This window comes from Macrotis lagotis, chromosome 1 (genome assembly GCF_037893015.1).
Source record: "Macrotis lagotis isolate mMagLag1 chromosome 1, bilby.v1.9.chrom.fasta, whole genome shotgun sequence".
NCBI classification, from domain to species: domain Eukaryota; kingdom Metazoa; phylum Chordata; class Mammalia; order Peramelemorphia; family Peramelidae; genus Macrotis; species Macrotis lagotis.
The window spans coordinates 787576086-787599282 of record NC_133658.1 but is presented as its reverse complement, the minus strand read 5'-3'; the positions used below and the strand labels follow the sequence as shown (position 1 = coordinate 787599282).

General features: G+C 35.4%; 1 protein-coding gene across 2 annotated transcripts in view; it reads right to left on the bottom strand.

Annotated features, from left to right (window-relative positions):
- Positions 1 to 23197, bottom strand: part of SIK2 (salt inducible kinase 2) — a 168248-nt gene that overhangs the window by 137272 nt on the left and 7779 nt on the right. The window contains exon 1 of one of the 2 annotated variants that reach the window (XM_074216652.1): positions 111 to 12615. The exons of the other annotated variant lie outside the window; for it this stretch is intronic. The gene's annotated coding sequence lies outside the window, so the exon portion shown is untranslated. Of the gene's footprint in view, positions 1 to 110; positions 12616 to 23197 lie in introns of those variants that run through there. 2 annotated transcript variants of the gene reach the window in all.

Here is a 23197-nt window from a genome sequence, read left to right as displayed (position 1 = left end):
ACAGACTTCTATCTTGGAAAAACCTCCCCAAACTCCATCCCTATCATACCCTTTGAGATTAGTATAGTAGAAATTTTATTCTAAAAATAATACTAAATATTTTTACTTACTCAAAGATAATTTCTTTTTTTTTAAAGGTTTTTTGCAAGGCAATGGGGTTTTTGCCCAAGACCACACAGCTAGGTAATTATTAAGTGTCTGAGGCCAGATTTGAACTCAGGTACTCCTGACTCCAGGGTCGGTGCTCTATCCACTGCTCCACCTAGCCGCCCCAAGGATAATTTCTTAATGAAATGGAGATACATTTCTGAAAAGTGAGTAAAAATACAAGGAAATGCAAAGAAAACAGGAAAAATAATTTTTAAGTGGGTTGTTTGAAATTTAGAATTTTAGGAACTGATTCACCTGCAGGTAGAACCCATAAAATGATTAAGTATGTAATAGTTAGAACCACTTGTTTTAGAACTACTTCTATTCATCCTATAGAAGATGAAAATAAAGGAACATATTTTCTAATACTTTCACTTTTACAAAATTCTTTAAATTATCTCACTTGATTCTCATAACAATGCTGAAAGATAAAAGTTATTAATATCTTCACTTTAAATATGAGGAAACATGGGTTTTACAAGAGTTAAGTGACTTTCCCAGGAATTTATAGGTAGGAAATGTCTGGGACTGGATTCAAATTCAAATCTTATCTCTGAATATAGGTTTCTATACACTTTTGGTCAGCTTTAATCATTTGGAAGCTTTTCCTTCTGTTGAACTTCTCTAGCACTCCAGCCATTTCTTTCCCATTTGGTTTCCAATAGGACCGTCATATCTACCTCCTCTCCACCAGAGACTCTGGACTCTGCCCCTGGAATGACAATGAACTTTAACAGAACAGCTTTGATTTTACCATGTCTAGAATACAGCACTCCTTTCCAGTCATCTACATACCCTAGGTTACCAACATATCCCTATTTTTGGTTCCCTTTTATGAGTCTTCCCCATAACAATGGAATTGTCTACCTAGCTTATTTCTGCATCCTGAGCACTTAGCACAGTATCCAGCAAGGAGCAAGTTCATATTTAAATGCTTTAGCCATCTATCTACTTCATTCCCATAGCTCCTGGTCCTGCCCTCTGAGGTCAAAAACAGCTCAAATATACTACTTAATCTTCCCCCTTTAGAAACATTCATGGTTCTTCTGGTCAGTTCATAAATAGAACGGCTTCAAGGTTTCTTCCTGTCCTTACTGTCCTTTCTTTGGATGCTTTCCAACTTGTCAACAAACTTCCAGACTTCAGAAGAACATTTCAAAAACCATGTCTTATCCTGGAACTTCCCTCATATGCTGGGATCTCCCTCTGACACATCTGACTAGCCTTGAACCCCTCCCATCCTGGAATTACCAGGTCCATCGCCTCTTCATCTTGGTGGAGTCCTCCTGCAGTCTAATCTGCGTGTTGTGGAAGTACCCAGGTCAGTTCATCCTCATTCCCTTACAGCCCTACTCTAATTTTTCCAGACTTCTAAAGTACCTCACCCAGGGTAATTTTTTATCAACAACTCAACTCCCTTGCTTTTCAGTTCCCTTTTCTTCTTTGTTTTTCCTCAGTAGAATGAAACCTACTGAGGGCAGAAGCCGTTTTTCTTTTTACTTGTATTTATATCCCCCCCAAATACGCACAAAGGAGGTACTTAATAAATACATGCTTCAGCCATTCCCCAATTGACAAATAGTCAAAGGATATACAAAGGCAATTTACAGATAAGGAAATCAAAAATATCCATAGTCATATGAAAAAATTGCTCTAAATCATTATTGATTAGAGAAATGCAAAGTAATGCAGTTCTGAGGTATCACCTCACACCTAACAGATTGATCAATATGACCAGAAAGGGCAATGTTCAATGTTGGAAGAGATGTGAGAAATCTGGGACACTAATGCATTGTTGGTGGAGCTGCAAAATGATCCATCCTTTCTGGAGACCAAGTTGGAATTATGCCCAAAGGTGACAAAAAATGTGCATACCCTTTGATCCAGGAATACCACTACTGGGTACCCTGAAGAGATCATGAAAAAGGATAAAAAAAAATCACTTGTACAAAAATATTCATAGCAGCCCTGTTTGTGGTAACAAAGAATTGGAAATCAAGTGAATGTCCATCAATTGGGGAATAGCTGAACAAATTGTGGCATATGTATTTTATGGAACACTATTGTTCTATTAGAAACTAAGAGGGATGGAAATTCAGAGAAACCTGGAAAGACTTGCATGAACTGATGCTGAGCGAGATGACCAGGACCAGAAGAACATAGTACACCCTAACGGCACCAAAGGGGTAATGATCAATCTTATTGGACTTGTTCATTCCATCACTGCAATAATCAGGGACAATTTTAGAGTACCTGCAATGGAGAATACCATCTGTACCCAGAGAAAGAACTGTGGAGTTTAAACAAAGACTAAAATCTATTACCTTCAATTTTATTTTTTATAAAAAAGTGTCTTATGTACTACAGAATTTTGCTATCTCTAATATTTTATTTTCTCCTCAAGGATATGATACCTCTCCCAACACATTCAATTTTGATCAATGTATAGCATGGAAACGATGTAAAGATTACCAGACTGCCTTCTGTGGGGGGACAAGGGGAAGGAAGGGAGGGTAGAGGAAAGACTGTAAAATTCAAAACCTTACAGAAAATGATAGGTAGAAACCACTATTGTATATATAATTGGAAAACAAATAAAACCTTAATGAACAAATAAATAAATAAATGCATGTTTCCTTTTCCCCATTACTCTCAAAACATGACAACTAGAACTAAACACAATACTGTAGATCAAGGTCATCAAACTATGGCCTGCAGATCAAATTCTATCACTGTTTTTTGAGACTATATTTTAAAGATTATTTTTATTTTCTTTTAAAAGTTGTGTTGATATTTTTGTGTGCTTTATACCTCAATAATTTCCCAATATTCCTCCTCACTCTATACACAGCTCTCTTTTTTTGGGGGGGGGCAAGGAAATAGAGTTAAGTCACTTGCCCAAGGTTACACTGCTGGTTATTATTAAATATCTGAGGTCAAATTTGAACTCAGGTCCTCCTGACTCTAGGGCTGGTGCTCTATCCACTGCACCACCCAGCCCTCTCTTCTAATAAAAGAAAACAGTTAAGAAAACAATTGACACAGAGTGGCACAGCCTCTGTATCCTTTGGTATTCACAGACTCCCCCAAGCCCTCTAACAATGAGAAGGGAATTATGTTCCATTACCTGCCTTCATGTCCTAGTTCTGCCAAAATATTTCATTTTAGTTCAGTTGCTTTCTAATGTCATTTACATTATTGTTGTCATTCCATATATTGTTCTACTTCAAATTTCTTCTCTTTGAATTTGTTCATGAGTCTTCTTAGTGTCCTGGACTCTTCATTAGTCAATCTTACAAGATAATAGCATTCTATTAAATTCACATAATGCAATTTCTTTGGGCATTCTCCAATTTATAGCCACTCACTTTGTTTCTAGGGGTTGGGGGGGGATGGGGGAGATATTGTTACAAATTGCTATGAATGTTTTTTAAAAAGTGAGATATTTATATATATGTACATACATATATATATATAGTCTATATTTAAACCCATCTGCATCAAAAGCATGAAGAATCTAGAGACTTTAATTCATATAATTTCTACTTGTTTTCCAGAATTACTGGATCAATTCAGAGTTCTAATAGTATTTCAGCATATCCAACTTCTTACTGGCCCTCCAATACTGTTTTTATCTTTGCCAATTTGATGGGCATAGAGTAAAACTTCAGGAACGTTTTGATTTGTATTTTTCTTTTTATTAATGATTTGGAACATGTTAAAAATATAATTGTTGATAATTTGCAATTCTCCTTTCAAAAATTTTTGTTCAACCCTCAGATTCTTTAATAACAACAACAAAATAATATTACATTTACACAGTTACTTCCATGTGCTAAGTAAATACTTTATAATGATTATCTCATGTGATCCTCACAACAATCCTGGGATGCTATTTTAAAGTTTAAGTTTAAAGTTAAGGAAATTGAGGGTAATAGAGATTAAGTGACTTGCCCAGAATCCCACAGCTATTAAGTGTCTAAGGCTGGATTCTTGGATCCTGGCACAGTACTCTATCTACTGCAACACCCAGCTGCCTTATCTACTAAAAAATGATTCTTGGTCTTCTGTATTTGTCAATTCCAATTACTTGTGTGTGTGTATGTACATATATACATACACACATACATATATATATAAACACATGCATAAATACATAACATATATATCTGATAGTATTTTGTTTTGCCTTATTTAGTTTCCTTTTCTGCTAGCAATATAGCTTTTATTTAGATTTTACATAATGTAAAGAATTTATATTACATTTTGTGATTTTTTTTCACTCTACTGGTTTTTATTTTGAAATCTTATTCCTAGCTACACTTTTTTTTATTTTTAGATTTTTTGCAAGGCAAATGGGGTTAAGTGGCTTGCCCAAAGGCCACACAGCTAGGTAATTATTAAGTGTCTGAGCCGAGATTTGAACCCAGGTACTCCTGACTCCAGGGCCGGTGCTTTATCCACTGTGCCACCTAGCCGCCCCCTAGCTACATTTCTTAAAGGAATCTGTCAAATTTAGACCACATTCATATGAAATGTGCTGTAGCAATTAGTGTTAGTAGCTGCCATAGTGTTTTCCCAGTTTGCCCAGGAGTTCTTATTGAACAGAGTCCTTTCTCAAAGTACTTTGTGTTCTTGGTTTATTGAACGTGAGACTGTGTTTCCTTCTAGTACTTTGCCCAGATAATGTCACTGGTTTTTCTGTTTTTAAATAGTCCTAAAAAGTTTTGGCAACATAGTTTTTTCTTTTTTTCTGGCCATGTTGTCTGAATGGCAAAGATACATTTACCTTGACTATTTTTCAAAAAACTCACATAAGACAAGAGCTTATGAAGTCAGAAGAAGCAATGCAAAGACACTTTCAAGACTCTCTGAAGAATTCTGTAATACATTATGAGACATGGGAAACCCTGGCACAGGACTGCCCGGCATGGTATGTTGGTCTCAAAGAAGGTCCTGTACTCTATGAGCAAAGCATAATTGCAGAAGCTCAAAAGAAACATGAACTGAGCAATTTAAAGTCATCTCTATTCCAAATGTTCATATGGACTATTTGTTTCCTATAGTAGAGAGTTCATATGGTCTGATCAGCCCGGTGAAAACATTGTACATTAACCTGATAAAGTGATGTCATTTTAGTCCTCTTCAAATATATTTTGGCAAGGCAATGGGGTTAAGTGACCAACCAGATATTGATTTATGGATTTTTTGAGTCTTTAAAAAATGGCCTGATGATCAGTTCAATAATCTTTTGGAATTCTAATTCTATTTACTTAATTTTCAAAAGTTCTACTTTTGAGAGTAACCTGTTAACATTCTAGATTTGTCTTTTTAATTACATAAGTTTGTTAATCCTGTTAATATTTTAAAAATTAGAAAAATCCCTCTGATTGCTTTAGCTGTTCCCAAAAATTTTGATAGGCCAATCTCATTATTATCATTAAAACATAATTATCTGTTTCTATGCTGCCCAGAAAGGTAAAGTGACTTTTCTGAAGATACTTAAACCAGTTCTTCTGCCTGCAAATTGTATTCTTTCCTCTATAAGATGCTTCCTTCTTGTTGTATTTCTAGCACAAACCATAATGTCTGACATGTACATGGTAAAAGCTTAATACTCACTGAAATGAATTACTTTTAATATAAAAAGTCATCCTATATAGATTGGTAGAAACACATTAGAGGTCTTTAGTACACACTAATTGGTATATATCTGTTTAAACACTTGGAAAAAAACATAAGGAATTCAGAGAAATTTCAGAATTTATATCATTATCCATTAATCAATTTTCTTTATTATGGCCTGTAAAATAAATATTTGTTATTTTTAGTTTTCTACATTTGACTTCTTTATATATACTTGCAAATAATAAGGATGCTACATGATATTAAAAATATACATTAAAAAAAACTTTCTCTGGAAGTTGCCAAACCACCCATTACTAATAATTTGACCATCTTGTTCGCCTTGATTTTCCCTTCTTAGTTAAGTTATATTTATCTGTGATTCCATCTCCTGATAGAAAAATAGTAAAAGTATCCTACAATTAGTTACTATCCCTGTCTTTCTGAAATTAGGAACTTAGCCTATTAGAGGAGAAGACAGATGATAACGAAAGACTAACTGGATAAAATGAATAGATAAAAACAAATAAGTGAAAGAAGACGTTAGATGAAACCATCACAAATCTTGGTGACAAAAATTCAGAAAGGTCTGAGCTAAGTAGGTAGAAGGATAGTTGCAAAAACCTATTAAAAGAGCAAAAAGTGGGACTCACAATCTCAATTAGTACAAAAAGCAGAGAGGAATTTGTAGTGACTCACACTGACTGTGACACTCATGTCTACTGCAGACAAGTAACTGCTCCCCTTATTCAAAGTGTAGGCTGGCCTCAAAAGGTGAAGAAACTCAAAGAATACCTTATTTGTCCTGCAAATTATCAGGATTAATGAACTGTTCCTTAAAAAAACAAGAAGTAGAATTTCAATGAAACAAATTGTTGAGAAAAAGGTTGGCGAATAGAAGAATGTCATATCCAAGAGGAAAAGGGGGGGGGGGAAGAGACATTGTACAACTAATTTAAAAAAAATCAGATGTAAAACATTTCTTGAAGAGTGATCAGAATGCTCTGAGGAAGAAGCAGCTGCTTATCCTCCAAGGAATAAAAATAGATCCACAGGAGCTCTCGAGTAAGAGATCATCCATTATGTGTCAAAGGAAAAAAGAAGAGAAGAGTGGTGGATGGTGACTCCCTGCTCATAGGGTGCTATGGCAACTCTGTCAACCTCAAAACAACAATATAGAGGTCTACTGTCTTCCGAGGTCATGAACAAGACATGACAGAAAAGCTCTCAAGATGTGCCAAAGCAGAGGATAACTATCTTTGTCTGATGACTCACAGTGGCACAAATTATATTGCCAGAAGAAGCTAGACTGCATTGTCAAAGATCATTTGTCATGGGCAATAAAATGAAGACTATGTTGAAACAAGTGGCATCTGCCTGTCCTCTGAAGGCAAGAGAGGCAAAGGAAAAAAACAATTTAGAAAGCTACCTTAAGATTAAATTTTTAACTGAGAACATAATTTGGAATTCTATACCATAGCTTAAAAATTAAAAATCACAACTCCTGGCCAGGGGAAAAGTAAAACCAACAAAGATAGGAAAGGGAGAAGAAAGAAAATAAACTTTTCTTAATTAAAAAAATTAATTTAATTTTTTAAAAAAATGTATTTGCCTTGTGACTTGCAATTCTAATCCAAAGAAGTTTAATTTAAAAGGGATACAGGAAGGAGAAAACTGCCTAGGCATATTCTCCCAAGCTAGATTCCATAAGTAACTAAAATAATAGGAAAAATATCAGTTGAAACACTCAGGAATTTACAGGGGACAAGATCCAGCAAAGGGTCCAAAAATAAAACCTGTAGACCTCAAATGTCTATATGCAATTATACAAAATTTGCTCAGCAAGTGATATGAACAAGAGATGCTAACAAAAAAAGGGAAAATTTGACCTTACAGATTTTGATGAGACCCCTGCCTAGAACATGGCTCTTACCCATCATGGTTCAACTATCTTTATAGCTCTATTTTTCAATTTATTTATTTGTTTATTTTATTCTATGCAACGGTGTTAAGTGACTTGCCCAAGGACCCGCAGCTAGAGGAAGGCAGCAGTCTTCTAATTCATTTTCTGGTATCAAGTTTACTTTTACTCAAATTCATCCTGACTAAGCTGTGAAGAGCAGGTCTGACCACTGCCACTCTTCCAAAGGAACTCCAATGGCTTTCTTTTTACATCCAGGATCAAATATAAAGTTGTCTGTTTGGTATTTTAAGCTCTTCATGATCTGGTTCATGTCTCCCTTTCCAATCTTCTTATGCCATTCTCCCCTCCTTGACTCTGTTACACTGATCTTGCAGCTCCTCAAGCACAATGCTCCATCTAAATCTCCATGATTTTGCACTGGCTATACCCCAAATCTGGATAGCTTTCTCTCTCCTTTCTGCATTTTAGTTTCCATAGTCTTTTTTTTGAGATTCAGTTCAGATTCGACCTTTTGCAACAGACCACTCATGATCTGCTATGTTGTACAATTCTTAAATTTGCTTCTTTTTTCTCTATTAAGACAGATCTTTATTCAGAAAAAGAGAAAAAACTGGTTAGTAAAGAGTTAAATGACTTAAATTATAGGTGGATATGACCTCTGTTCATTGAATTCCTCTCTTCCTTCAAGACACAGCTCAAATAATTGTTGTAGTTTGTCCATCATTCTTGAAGAGGACCAATGCCATCAGGAGGGTGATATCTTGATTTGCAAGTAAGTGAGGCAGGACTGTGCTAAGTCATCAGTCTCACTCTTTTTGGGTCATCATCAAGATGACTAGAGGTGACCCCAGATACAGTGGGGGATGCTGGCCTTTTTAATTTAAGGTCCTTCCCTTAACTTGTCTGCAGTAATAGCCATTCAGTGATATAAGGCAAGGTAAGAAATGAGACAAAAGATGGCCTAGCTTGCCTACTCTAACAAACAAAAACATCAATCTGGGAGAGAAGACCCTCAGAGTTTCTGGCAAGAACAGAAGTATACTCTGAACAATCAAAATCCAAACAAAGACCATGTGAACCTGTCTAGGCCTTATTATTGGCAATCACTGAGAACCAGAATGAATTGGGTTTAAGGCATGATGAGGTAGCTCCATATGAATCTTAATGTGCTTTATTAAAGCCTGGTTTTCTAGAGTGAGGTTAATAAGAAATAATAAATGAAATTACATGGGACAAGAGTTAATTGTCACAGTTTTTAAAAAATGATAGAATAAGGGCAGAGAAAAATCTAGTTCTCAAACCCTAAGATGTCTTGTAAGATATGACCTCTACTCATAAAATCCCTCTGTTCCACCTTTAAAATTCCACTACCATCTTTTAGAAGAGCAAGTTCTAGTAGATATTCATGTTCCAATATAACAAGTCCTTCCTTCTGTTCTATAATATATATGTAGATAAACTCCCTTTATTTGGTATTTTCTAAGTACAGAACTTCAAAAATAAAAATTTCATGAAGTTTTTCCCTGATCAGTTGTATTTATTCTGCATATACTTCTAGATGTATATGTTATATCTCACTCATAGATCCTTGACAGTAGGGACTTTTTCATTCTTTGATCTACATCTCCAGTCTGTATCTGGCACAAACTAATGCTTAAAAATGATTGCTAATTAATTAGCTGACTATTGAGACACTGACAACAATGGATGAAAATGGAAAAACAGGAGAAGTTCTATAGGATCAGAAGGTCAAAAGTGGAAGGAGAAAGCCTGTACACAAGACAGGGACCTTGACCTAAATGTGTGGAACTAGTCTAGTGCATATTATTAAGAAATTGTTAATCAATGTCTTGAAAAGAAATTAGTAATCATAAAGAATTACCATGGTTTCATGAAGGACAGATAATGCCTTATTTCTTCTTCTGAGGAAAATAAGGGGAAAAAGTCTTCTGACTTTGTTACCAAACTGATAGCACAAAGCAATGCTGTTGATATTGCTTTACTCAATTTTAGTAAAGGATTTGCTAAAACATTTCAATCAACCAAAAGGCTTACTACATACCAGGTACTTGGCTAGGCAATGAAGCTGAAAAGAAAAGCAAAAACTGTCCCTGCTCTCAAAAAAATGGACATACTTGAGATAATCAGAACACAGATACAAGGTAACCCAGAAAGGCTCTAGTAGCTAGAGGGATAAGGAAAATAATCCTCCTGCAGGAGGTGGCATTTCAGCTCAGTCTGAAGGGAGCAAGACAAGCCAGGAAGGAGAGAAGAGGAAGCAGAACACTCCTTGCAGGAAGGACAGTAAGTGAAAGTATCCAGAACTAGGAGATGGAACAGCAAAGAGGCTAATTGTCACTGAATCAAAGAATACTAGGAAAATGGGGATGGTCAATAGAGTCAAATGCATAGAGGTCAAGATGGATCAGGACTGAGAAAACCACATCAGATTTGGCAATCTTATGCTGGTCTTGAGGAAATCATGGAGGGTTGTAAACTAGAATTCAGATCTGGAAATGGTTGAATGACTAGACTCAACTAGAATAGTCATTTTTGATGTCATAACAATAGTTTACCAATAAAGTGACCCAGGGCATTCTGCTTAGTGATAACGTTTGTCCTTCATTTTCAAAGAAGACCAAAACATCAGGGACGTGATGCCATGACAAGCAATTTAATTGGATCTGAGTGGGGGGGATGCTAAGTCACCAGCCTCTCTTTCTCCTCCAGAGCCATCTGGGTCCAGCGGCCAGGCATAAATCAGGATGACCAGAGATGGCCCTGAATGCAAGTCAATCAGGGTCAAATGACTGGCCCAAGGTCACACAGCCAGTAAGTCAGGTGTCTGAGGCCAGATTCAAACTCCCAACCTCCTAACTCCAAGGTCAGTGCTCTATTCATTGTGCCACTTAGCTATCTCAGAATTTTGATAATGATTTGGAAGCTTTCAGATGGCACCAGTCTGGCAGAGACAACTACTGCAATGAATGACTGTATCAGGATCCAAAAATCTCAGCAGACTAGAACAGAATCAAAGTTGACAGTTAATAGGGACAAATAAAAGGTCTTAATCTTGGGTTCAATAACTCAATTTCACAAGTACAAAAAAAGCTTATATAATCTTGGGCTGCATTAAGAGAAATATAACTTCAACATCAAGGATATGCTAATCCTGTTGTACACCATCATCCCAAATGAACAGGTCTGGCTGGAATAATGAATTCAGTTTTAGGGACCAACTTAGGCAAGACACAGATAACAACCCTTAGAGCACCAAAACAACAGAGTCTGTATATATGATAATCAGTTGAAGGAACTGTGGATATTTAGCCCAGAAAAAGTCATGGAGGACATGATAGCTTATCCATAAGGCTGTCCTGTCAAAGTGATATTAATAGATTTGTTCTATTTGACCCCCAAAAGTAAGATAAGCAGTAGAAGTTATAACAAAGAAAGTTAAACTTGAGACCAGGAAACACTTTTCTAATACCCAGCTATCTATAAGTAGAATGAACGCCTTCATAAGTACTGGGTTCCCCTTCAAGCAAAGACTGCAGAACCACTTTAAGGACATGTTATACCAATGACTGCTTTCCAGAAATAGTTTGATAGGATGGCTAATAAAAGCCCTTCCAATTCTAAAATTCTGTGACTAGTATAAATTGGGAGAAGAAAAAAAGTGGTTATAAACAAAGTTCATAATTACCACTTTGATTTGTTTATGCTGTAAACTACAAAGACTAAAAACCTATAAGGGTTTACTTATATGTTGAAGTGAATCTTTTCTCAACACCAATATTAATAACAACTTTTTCATTATATTACTGCCTTACAAATGAATGAACTGGTTTTTAAGTGCTCATTAAATGGGTTGTGTTTATAATCCAGGGTATATTCAGAATTATTTTTCCATACAACCGCTGGCTTATGCCATATATTAGTATTTGAGCTAATAAATCCCTGAATGTATGAAACCAATGACAATTTTAATGAAGAAATCATTGGCAAGATTAGTTTTTAACCAAAACTTAGTATTAGAAAGTATGTCTCTATATGTCTCAATCTGAAAGCCAGAGCATTGCTTACTATAGAATATTTAAACAATTATTTCCCTTATATTCTAAACAAAACACCCTTTGAGGGGCAGCTAGGTGGCACAGTGGATAGAGCACTGGCCCTGGAGTCAGGAGGACCTGAGTTCAAATTCAACCTCAGACACTTAATTATCTAGCTGTGTGACCTTGGGCAAGTCACTGTCTTGCAAAACCCCAAAACACCCTTTGAATTTAAAACATACACACAAAATGTTAAAATTATTTTAGGTAATAATATTGCAGAGAACACAATCAACTCTTATAAAAAAAAAGGGAAGATAGGCAAAAAAGTAGAGCTGGGGGTTTGCAAGGAAGTTACATAGATAGAAATACATTTCTAACCACCACATCAGGAAGGATTAACATATATTTGCTGCTTTAGATGATGTTTTATTACCATATAGCTAATAATGCACTCATTCTTCAATGTCATTTCAAGAAAGCAGGCATAATTATCCCCATTACATAAAGGGTACTAGTGAGGCAGGAATACACTTTTTCTTTTTTCTGAATGCTATTTTATTTTTTCCAGTTATATGCAAAGATAGTTTTTGAGCTTCACATTGTTCTACCTCCCTCCCTTCCCTCTTCTCATGACAGCAAGTAATTTGATATAGGTTTTATATATATACATATATGTATATATGAATATACTTTTTCCAAGCTCAAAAATGTTGTTCTAGGTGGGATTAAGTATATAATTCTAGATCTGAAATCCCTTCAAGACATACAATCTTAAAGAGCCTGGATAAAAAAAAATTCAGGGAAAAAAAAATCACTAAAATTTAAATCTGGATTAAAATTTGAGACTAAATTTGAGACTAATTAAAATTAGAGACTAAATATCTCTCAACTTTTGAGAATAAATATTTTGGGATTTTTTTCCCTTTCAAATTTATATTTCAAATATGATAAAATTTTATTATTAATAAAAAATGGATAGCAAAGTCAATTAAATGGTGATTAGGATGAACTTTCTTGAACTGGAGAATTATTCAAGTCAAAGTAATACTCTAATATCAATAAAAATGTAGCATACCTAGACTTTTCAGGATTATGTAAAAATCAACTTACTAGAAAACACCAGTAATCTGTTATTTTAAGATTTACTTAAACTTTAATTTCAGTACAGAGTTCTAGTTTGCTTCAATCTGGATTTATCATTGATAAGTTTAATTTTAACATTATTAGTGTTTTTGAATAACCCTATGGTTTTTTTGACTACTGAGTTAGAATCACCCATGAGTTATGTCTTCTTTGATATAACAAAAAAATATTCTTTAGCAATATTCTTTAAAAAAAGATACTGTAAAGGAATAGTTTATATTAAAATGATGGGAAAAAGATAAACCAGAGAAAATGTTTTGACAAATTTCTGGAATCTATTTAGCTACAAGGATATCAATGTGCAATCTACAATTGACCATTAATCAAATGCTTTCATGTGACTCTTCGAAGAGAAGCCAGTTTCAGTTATTTCTAAATAAATGTTTTCTTACGTGCTTTATATTAAGAGAATGAATTTCCCAGGAGGAAGGTTTTACATCAGAAGTATTTGAAACTCTGCTAGAGTTCAAAATTTCTACACAAATCAAACTTTTACCCAATACTTACTTTGCATTTTCATAGTAATTTTCCACAACAACAACAAAAAGAATTTGAAAAACAATCCAGGGGACAGCTAGGTGGTGCAGTGAATAGAGTGAATAGACTCCAGTGACCATGGAGTCAGGAGGACTTGAGTTCAAATCAGACCTTAGACACTTAATAATTGCCTAGCTGTGTGACCACAGGCAAGTCTCCTAATCCCATTGCCTTAAATAAATAAAATTTAAAAGAAAAAAAAAAGAAAAACAATCCAAACAATTTTCTGAAGACTTTTACTATTGAAAATTGATAAAATATTAAGTATAGAATTTTTATGACATGGCTAAAGCATGAATTATTTAATTTGTTCTATTACAGAATAAATCCATGAGTAATAATGATGATGATGATAATGATAGCTAACATTTACTTAGTGTCTTCCAAGCACTGAGCTAAATTAACACTTTACTTAAAATTAATATGTTATTTGATCCTCAGAACAACCCTAGGGGGTAGGGTAGGTCTTATTATTAATCCCTGGTTTTATACATGAGGAAACTGAGGTAAAGTTAAAGAGATTAAGAGCCTTGCCAAAGGTCACACAACTAGTAGGTATCTGAGGGCAGATTTGAAGTTAGGTCCAGGCTTGGCACTTTATCCATGGTGCCACCTAGTTGCCTAAGTACCATATACACATATATATCATACATATAAATATGTATCATGGTTAAAATCTTTTAATTTCCTGATTTGTGGATTGAACCTCTGCAAAAAGTTTACTACTAATATTCAATAAATGTTTATTTGATGTTTAGTGAGAACTAGATATGTGGCTGCTAAGGAATAAAACAAAGAATATGAATAATTCTTCATGTAATCATTTAGTGGCAGAGAACAGACCACAGACTCATAAATTTAGAGATAAAAGGGACCTACAGGAAACTCAAAGGATACCTGTAAGCTGTAATTTTGACTTAGAAAAATTCAAATATTATCTATGCTGTATTTCATTTTTATTTTACAAAACATTTCCCAATAACATTTTAATCTAGGTCTAGAAATTTCAAATTGCACTTCTGGAGTGGATTCAAGATGGCAGCGTGAACTTAGCATGCTCCTGGAGCTTTTCCCTACACAACATTAGGGTTTTTTTTTTTTTGCAAGGCAAATGGGGTTAAGTGGCTTGCCCAAGGCCACACAGCTAGGTAATTATTAAGTGTGTGAGGCCAGATTTGAACTCAGGTACTCTTGACTCCAGAGCTGGTGCTCTATCCACTGCGCTACCTAGCCACCCCCTAACACAACATTAAATGAAGCCTCTACACAGACATTAAAGCTATAGATCCCACCAAAAAAAAAAAATAGAGCAAAACAGTTCTCAACTCTAGACATCACGGAGGATCTTCAATAAAGGTTTTCTCTTTGGGAGAGAAGGAGAAATATAGTCCAGTTAGGCGGAAAAGCAGGAAAGGTAGCAGCAGGCTTCTAGCTAGACAGCAGCCAGGTCCCAGCTCAGCTAGATAGCAGGAACTCTGGGGCAACAGACAAGACTGGGTAAGAAATAAACTTCTGCAAAGGCAATGCCTGGACTACATAGGCAACACCTTGACAAGTGATAAGCCAAGGACCAGACCCCAGCCCCAATACAAAACGCTTGGACCTATATTCCCTGTACCTCAGGAGCAGAGCTCAATTATCAAAATAAGCAAAAATACAAAAAGAATGCTAACCACAGAAAGTTACTCTTCAGATAGAGATGATAAAAATGCCATCTCAGAAGAAGAAAGCAGCAACAAATTACCTACATGGGAAGTCTCAAAGGAATTTATGAATTGGACTCAAACCTCATCTACTCCAACCCTCTCAATTTACAAATGAAGAAATTGAACCACATGGAAGTGATCTAAGTTAATATAGTCAGGTATTGAAAAAAAAACTGTGATTTGAACCAAAGTTGTCTGATTCCAAATCCCACCCATTTTCTACTACACCAGACCATCTCTCAAGGCTTAGAATGGAACAGAAAAGCATTTACTAAGTGCCAAGCACCATGTTAAGTGATAGGTACACAAAAGGTAAGACTTCTCAAATAGCTCACATTCTAACTTAAAGGAGAAAACAGCTATGTAAAATCTGGTTTTAGGGCAGCAAGAAAGATCCATGGTCCTTAGGATTTTGAAGACAGATAACAAATTCCTGGAACACTTCGGGTATAATGGTAGGTATGCCTATGGATCTGGAAGGCTTAGTGGCAGGGCAGATGATAAGGAATAGTGGTCCACCATCTTATCACAAGTGCTGTAGGTATAGACTTCCTGATCATCCAAAGTGGCCATGTCTCCAGCTAACAATTCTTGGGAAAGGAGTAATTAATAGATCCCAAGATCAGTTCTTGGGTTCCCTTCATGATACAAAAAGTTATAATAAAGTCTAAGTAGAAAGGCATATAATATAAGAGCTAAAGAGAAGAAGCATAAAGTTCTACAGGAATCTGAAATAGGGGAAACTCAAAAAAGGAAATGTAACATTTTTAAGAGTCTATAACTGCATAAAATGTGATGTTTTCTTAAGCTAGAAATTGACAAAGCACAATTGCTTTTGAAAATCTCAAAAACTTCATAATAGAACACCATTCTGTAATAGAGCAGGCAAGGTTGCCTTTTGGGAAAATGTACACTTCTTTTAATGATTTCAAGCTTTTCCTTGAAACAAAGATCCATATTTTTAACACCTATATTCTTTACATGGCTACAAATCAAAGACTACTCTACTAAGAACTGAAACTGAAGATCACTCAGTAGGAAATGGCAAGATACATGAAAGGTATGCATAGGCTAAAACACATTACAAATGGGAAATCATAAAGAAGGAGCAGTTGTAAATTATGTATAAGAGAAATGTAGTAACTGAAAAATATATGGGGAGAAAAAAGGAAAGAAAAAGAAATAGGCTGGTCACATCTGCAATGTTAAGGATAAGAGACAGAGAACCTGAGTACTCCACTGGTATCCATAAAATGTCAAGGAAAAACAAAGAACAATCTGACAGAAACTAAATTTAGACCAACATTTCACAATATATGCCATAATCTATTGCAAATGGTTGCATGATGAAAATGTCATAGGTCATATCATAAACAAACAGGGGAGGAATGGAAGGAGATAAACTTTAACAATTATAGAAAATTATTGACCAAACAGGGAATAGAAATAATCTTAAAAGATAAAAATGGACAATTTTGATTAAGTCAAATTGAAAAGTTCTCATATAAGCTAAATTAATTTAATTAGGAAATGGGAAGCAGTTAACTGGGAAATAAATCTTTCCAACAAATTTCTGATCAAAAGGTCTGATAAATAGGATATTTAGGGAACTAATGCAAATATAGAAGAACATGAAACATTTCTCAATAGTTAAATGGTCAAAGGATAATAACTATAATAATAAATATAATAATTCTCAAAAAAATGGAAGTTATCAATAACCATATAAAAATGTTCCAAATCATTGATTAAGAGAGAAATACAAATTAAAACAACTCTAAAGGTAGACAGGCCTACTTCACATTTACCAAATGGATTCATTGTTGTTTGGTTGTTTAGTTAAGGACTACACTGTTGGCAGGATTTGCTTGACAAAGATACTGAAGCAGTTGGCCATTTTTATTCTTGTATATTAAGGCAAATAGAGGTTAAATGATTTATCCAAGGTTGAGTAAGTGTCTAAGACCACATTTGAACTGGTCTTTCCAACTCCAGGCCCCTACTCTCTCTATTGAACCACCGAGCTGCCTATCAAACTGATAAATGTGATAAAATATGAAAACAGAAATTGTTGGAGGAACTGTGAGAGAATAAACACACTAATATATTGTTGGTGACTTTTCAAGTGGTCTAACTATTCTGGAAAACAATTTGGAACTACACACAATATATCATTCAACTGTGTATACCCTGATCCAGAAATACTAGTGCTAGACAATTACCCCCAAAGAGGTCAAAGACAGAGGATAGGTAGGGTCCTTACATACACAAAAATTAATAGAATTGTTGAAGCAAAGAAATAAAAACAAAGTGAGTACTCATAAACTGGAAAATTTTTGTCATTCATTTGTTTTTCAATTGTGTTTGAGTCTTGCTGACCCTGTTTGTAACTTTTTTTCTAGAGATACTGGAATGGTTCCTTATTTCCCTCTCCAACTCATTTTACAGAGGAAGAAACTGAAGCAAAAGAGTTATGTGAGTTGCCCAGCATTAAATAGATTTGAACTCAAGAAGCTGAGTGTTTCTGACTCCAGGCCAGGCCCTATATCCACTATACTACCTAGCTACCTCCAATTAAGAATAGTTGAATAAATTATGATATAAGAAAGTAATAGAATATTATTATAAGAAAACATATAAGATCAGAAATTTACAGTTAGACTATAGTCTTCAGACTTGAGTCAAAACTCTTCATTTAGAGATGAGGAAACTGAGGCCCAGAGAGATGAGATAATTTGCCTAGTGTCATATGGCAATTAAGTATATGAAGTAGAATCTGAACTCAGGTCTTCCTGTCAGACACTCCATGCTCTGAGCCACTTAGCTGCCTAGTGAGGAACAAAATAAAAAATATATAACCTGGAGAATAAGGAAGGCTTTGCAAGGGTGGTGGCAAGACCCAAACTAAATCTTTTTCTCTTGTTCCATTTTGATTTCAGAGTTGTCTCCCTTCCTTCTTTCCAATCTGGCACTAGAGAAGGTCAACATTTGACACAGAAATATATGTGCAACCATATAATACATACTTGCATATTTCAATTCTTTCTCTGTAAGTGGAGAGCATCTTCCTTCATATGTCCTTCCTTCATATGACTGAACTATTCTGAGTTATCTGAATACTAATATTACTCAGAATAGTTCAGTCATTCAGAGTTATTCTTTGAACACAATATTGCTGTTACTATACAATGTTCTCTTGGTTCTAAAAGTTTTACCCTGCATTATTTCATGCAATTCTTTCCATATTTACATCAATTCTTTTTTTAATTTATTTTTATTAGAGATATTATTTGAGTTTTACAATTTTCCCCCATCTTACTCCCCCCCCCCCCGGAAAGTAATCTGTCAGTCTTTACTTCATTTCCATTTACATCAATTCTTACCACACAGTAGCATTCTATCACAATCATATATTAACCTGAATTGAATCTTAAAGGAATATTGGAATTCTGAGAGTAGTAATTAAGGAGAGAGAGAGAGAGAGAGAGAGTACATTCCAGGCAGAAGAATGGACTGTAAATGAAGTGGCTCAGAAAGGAATAACAAGTTCAGGGTACAACTAGTAGTTTGGTTGAAAAATACAAAACATTCAAGAAGGTAATACTATAAAATAAGTTTAAAAGGTAGGTGGAAACTATTTAATAAAGAGTACTTTAAAATATAAGACTAAAAAGTTTGTAGGAAATGAGTGAAAAAGGATTTTGAACAAGAGAGTAACATGCACAGGCCTGTGCCATAGGAAGATTATTTTAGGAGCTTTGTAGGGAACAGATTTGAAAAGAGAAACACTGGCAAGAGATTCCAATTCACAGATTACAACAGTCTAGAAGGTAAGAAAATCCTAAACTAATATGAGAACTATATTAGCCGAGAAGGCAATGGATGCAAAAGATGTCATGAAAGTGGAAACAATACAACTTTTTAATGACTTGGATAAAGAGGAGAAAGAGTCAAGAATGACAAATTTATGAATCTAGGTGACTGGATAGTAGTACCCTCAACAAAAAAAATATGTTTGGGAGGGTAGGGAGATTACTTATCTCCATTTTGGAACTACTGAGTCTGAGGGGGTCTATGGAACACGGAGGCTAAGAAATCTGTAGATAGTAGACAAATGAGTAAAAGAGGAATACAAAAGAGAGATTAGGACTATATAAATACTTGAACCCATAGGACCTGATAAAACTGCCAGGAAAGCATGAATAAAATGGGATACAAAAAGGATTTTAGAACACCAAAAGGAGGCAGAAGATGGATGATGATCCAGCAAAGGAAACTGAGAAGTAGAAAGACAAGTTAGAAGAAAACCAGAAGAAATGAGCATAACTGAAGTCAAGGGAATTAAAAGTATAAAACTTTAGGGATAAATGTAGTTTTATAATTGAGTTAAAAGAAATTACCTTAACAAGTATAAAATAAGGGGTATAATAGCATCTGGCTGAAAAAGTTCTGGAAGTTTGAGTGAACTACAAACTCAATGTGTCATCAGTGGGATGATGTAGTTAAAAAAATGTTAATGTGGTCTTAGACTGTCTTGAGAAATAAAACTTACAGGAATAAGGTGACAGTCCTGCTATACTATACCATGGTCAGATCACATGTATGTTTGATTGGGAGGGGGGAGGTGTATAGTTTAAAAAAGACATTAAAAACCTAGATATCATCCAGAGGAAAACAAGATGGTGAAAGGTTCTGAATTTACATTATATGAAAAGGAAATGGGGGGTGTTTAACATAAAGAGAAGGTTCAGGGGGTGTATGATTACTGTCTTTCAATATCTGAAGGATTGTCACATGGCAGAGAGATTAGACCTGTTCTGCTTGGCTGTAGACAGCAGAACCAGGAGCAATAGATGGAAGTTGCAAAGAGAGAAATTTTAATTCAATGGAAGGATATCACTGGAGCTACACAGCTGTATTTTCTCAGTAAGGTAAGTAGTGAAGAGATCTTAGAAGTACTAGCTTCCCTTAAGATTCAGTACAAATGACAACTCAATAGGTAGCAAAACAAGCTACCTGATTAGTATGGTTGATAAGAGTTTATTTCTATAGAGCTTCACATAGAAGCTGGATGGTTACTTTTTGGGTATTTCAGAGTGAGGATTCTTTTTCAGATTTCAGTTGAACCAGGTGGTAGATTAGGTCTTTAAATATTTCAAATAATGTCATTATGTGTGCTAGAGAAAGAGGTGGTCAAGAATATCAAAAGCTGTCCAGAGAAGTTAAGAAAGATGCGTAAGATTAAAAGATCATAATGGGTTTAGTAATTTAAGAATTGTAAACATTTTCTCTGATTTTATCAACAGTCAAGTAGCTGGGACTGGAAGCTGGATTATAAGAGTGGATGAAAGAGATGAGGAGGTAAAGATAAACTCTAAGTTTAGAAAATTCTTTTTTAAAATTTTTATTTATTTAACACAATGGGGTTAAGTGACTTGCCCAAAGTCACACAACTAGGCAATTATTAATTGTCTGAGGTCACATTAGAACTCAAGTCTTCCTGACTCCAGGGCCGGTGCTCTATCCACTGTGCAGTTTAGACAATTCTTTCAAGGAATTTGGCAGTCAAAGGGAAGAAATGCTTAGTGTGATGACTGAAAGGAATGTCAGGGTCAAGTGAAGTGTTTTGTTTTTTTTTGAAGGATTAGGTATGTTTGAGTATGTTTGTAGACACCAGGGCAAGATCTAAGATGATAGAAAAAGAGTGAAAACCAATGAGACAAGCTTCTGGAGGAGAAGTGAGAAGAATGAATCAAGAGCAAAGTAGAAAAGTTGACTTTGGAAAGAAGGGGAACCTTTTCCTCAAAGAAAGGAGAAAAGGAAAAGATGGGTGAAGATTTAGAGGGACAGTTTTGAGGGTAGAAAAGAGAAAAGGGAGGTCAAGAGTAAATGTTATGTATTTTCTCAGTAAGGTAAGTAGTGAGGAGATCTTAGAAATACTAGCTTCCTTCAAGATTCAGCACAAATGGGGGGCGGCTAGTGACTCAGTGGATAGAGCACCGGCCCTGGAGTCAGGAGAACCTGAGTTCAAATCTGGCCTCTGACACTTAATAATTACCTAGCTGTGTGGCTTTGGGCAAGTCACTTAACCGCATTGCTTTCCAAAAAACCTAAAAAAAAAAAAGATTCAGCACAAATGACAACTCTGACAAGAAACCTAGCTTATGCCTCTCAGGAGCTGGTGTCCCTTTTTCTCAAAATTTCTTTGTATATATAGAATCCCAGAATTTGAGAGTAGGAAGAGACATCAGTGGCCATCTAGTCTAACACATGTACAAAATTCCTCTAATAGTATAACTAACAAGTGATCATCCAAATTCTGCTTGAATTCTTTAATCTCCAGCTAAACATGCTGAATTCCTTCAAATGATGTTCCCTATGGTACCAACTCAAGGTCCTTCACCATCCTGGCTGCCCTCCTCTAGATATTCTCCCATTTATCAATAGTCTCCTTAAATGACAAAAATCAAAACTGAAGGCAACAATCCAGATGAAGTCTGAAAAAAACTGAATACAGTGTGACTTATCACCTCCCATTTAGAGTTATGGCCCTCTTAATATAGCCCCCAATCACTATAACTTTCTTGGCAGCCATATGTTAAGCTACATCAGCGCTCTCCTTCCTTTAATAGTTTTAAGAACAACTGCTGCCTTAACTAGGTCTTCCTATCTTATACCAGTGAAGCTATTTTTTTATTCAAGAGTTAAGACTTTATATTTATCTCTACTGAATTTCATTTTATTAGATTCATTTCAATGCTCTAGTTTCTTTAAGCTCCCTTTGGATCCTGATTCTATCATCCAGTAGGTTAGAAGCTATCCTTTCCAATTTTGTTTCACATGTAAATATGAAGAGCCTGCATCCAGTCTTTATCAAACACATAGATAAAAATGTTAACAGCAAAGGGCCCAGTCCACATGCCTGTAATACTCCACTAGAGACCTACTCAAAAAAACCCTCTGGTAGTTACTTAGCATACATTTGCCTCCAATAGAAGGTAAACTGTTTTGTTTCAATCTTTCCATCCTCAATGCAAACCCTTAGGCGGTTCTATAAACAATGGCTGAATGGATAGAGGAACAGAAGAAACACTGGGACTGAGAAGAGACATTTGGAGAAGACATAATAAAAATACAAGTTTTGTTGTACTGCAGGAAGAAAAAGTTGAGTTTAGATAATATTAATCAGTAATAGACCCAAATCAATAAGGTGATATGATTTGAGAGGAGAAGATAGATGGCAGATTTGATTCAGAAGAATGTTAAACATAGTAGAACAAGGAAGCAAGGGAGAAAAAAGCAAAACTGGAATGGAATTGACGGAAACTATGAAGAAAGAAGTGACAGACTCGGGGAAAGGGGAGCAAGGAACGTATGTGAAAAGAGTAAAAGAAGAGGTCTTAGATGTGAGAGAAGGCTAGGGAATTGTAATGAGAAAAGAGAATTTCTGATTTCAAAATCAAGCATAATTATGGGTGATGGTGAGATCTTTCCTGTGCCTAATAATAAGGATCACCTGGGACAGAGGAAAGATACAGATCAAATGAGTTAGGAGGTTAAGTCCAGTGTGAATTAGGGAACATCATACTGAACATTGCTGAATTTCCCAAATACAACTTCACAGTTTGGTTTCGAGAAAGAATATGAAACAGGTTTCCTTTGAGTAGAGAGAAAGAGAATCATACCCAGGTTTCATGACTCCAAAGTCATCTCTCTATACTCTACACACCATCGTTTGAGAAAGGAGAAGAGTTATGTCCCTCTTAATATAGCCCCCAATCACTATAACTTTCTTGGCAGCCACATATTAAGCTACATCAGCGCTCTCCCTCCCCTAATAGTTTTAAGAACAACTGTTGCCTAACTAGGTCTTCCTATCTTATACTAGTGAAGCTAGGTGGCGGAGGCTAGAGCACAAGCCCTTTAGTCAAGAGCTCAAATGATGCAGTAGGATTTAAATCTGACCTCAGATACTTGATACTTACTAGCTGTGTGATCTTAATTCCACTGCCTTGCAAACAAATTTTTTTTAAAAAAAAGAGAAAATGGAGAAG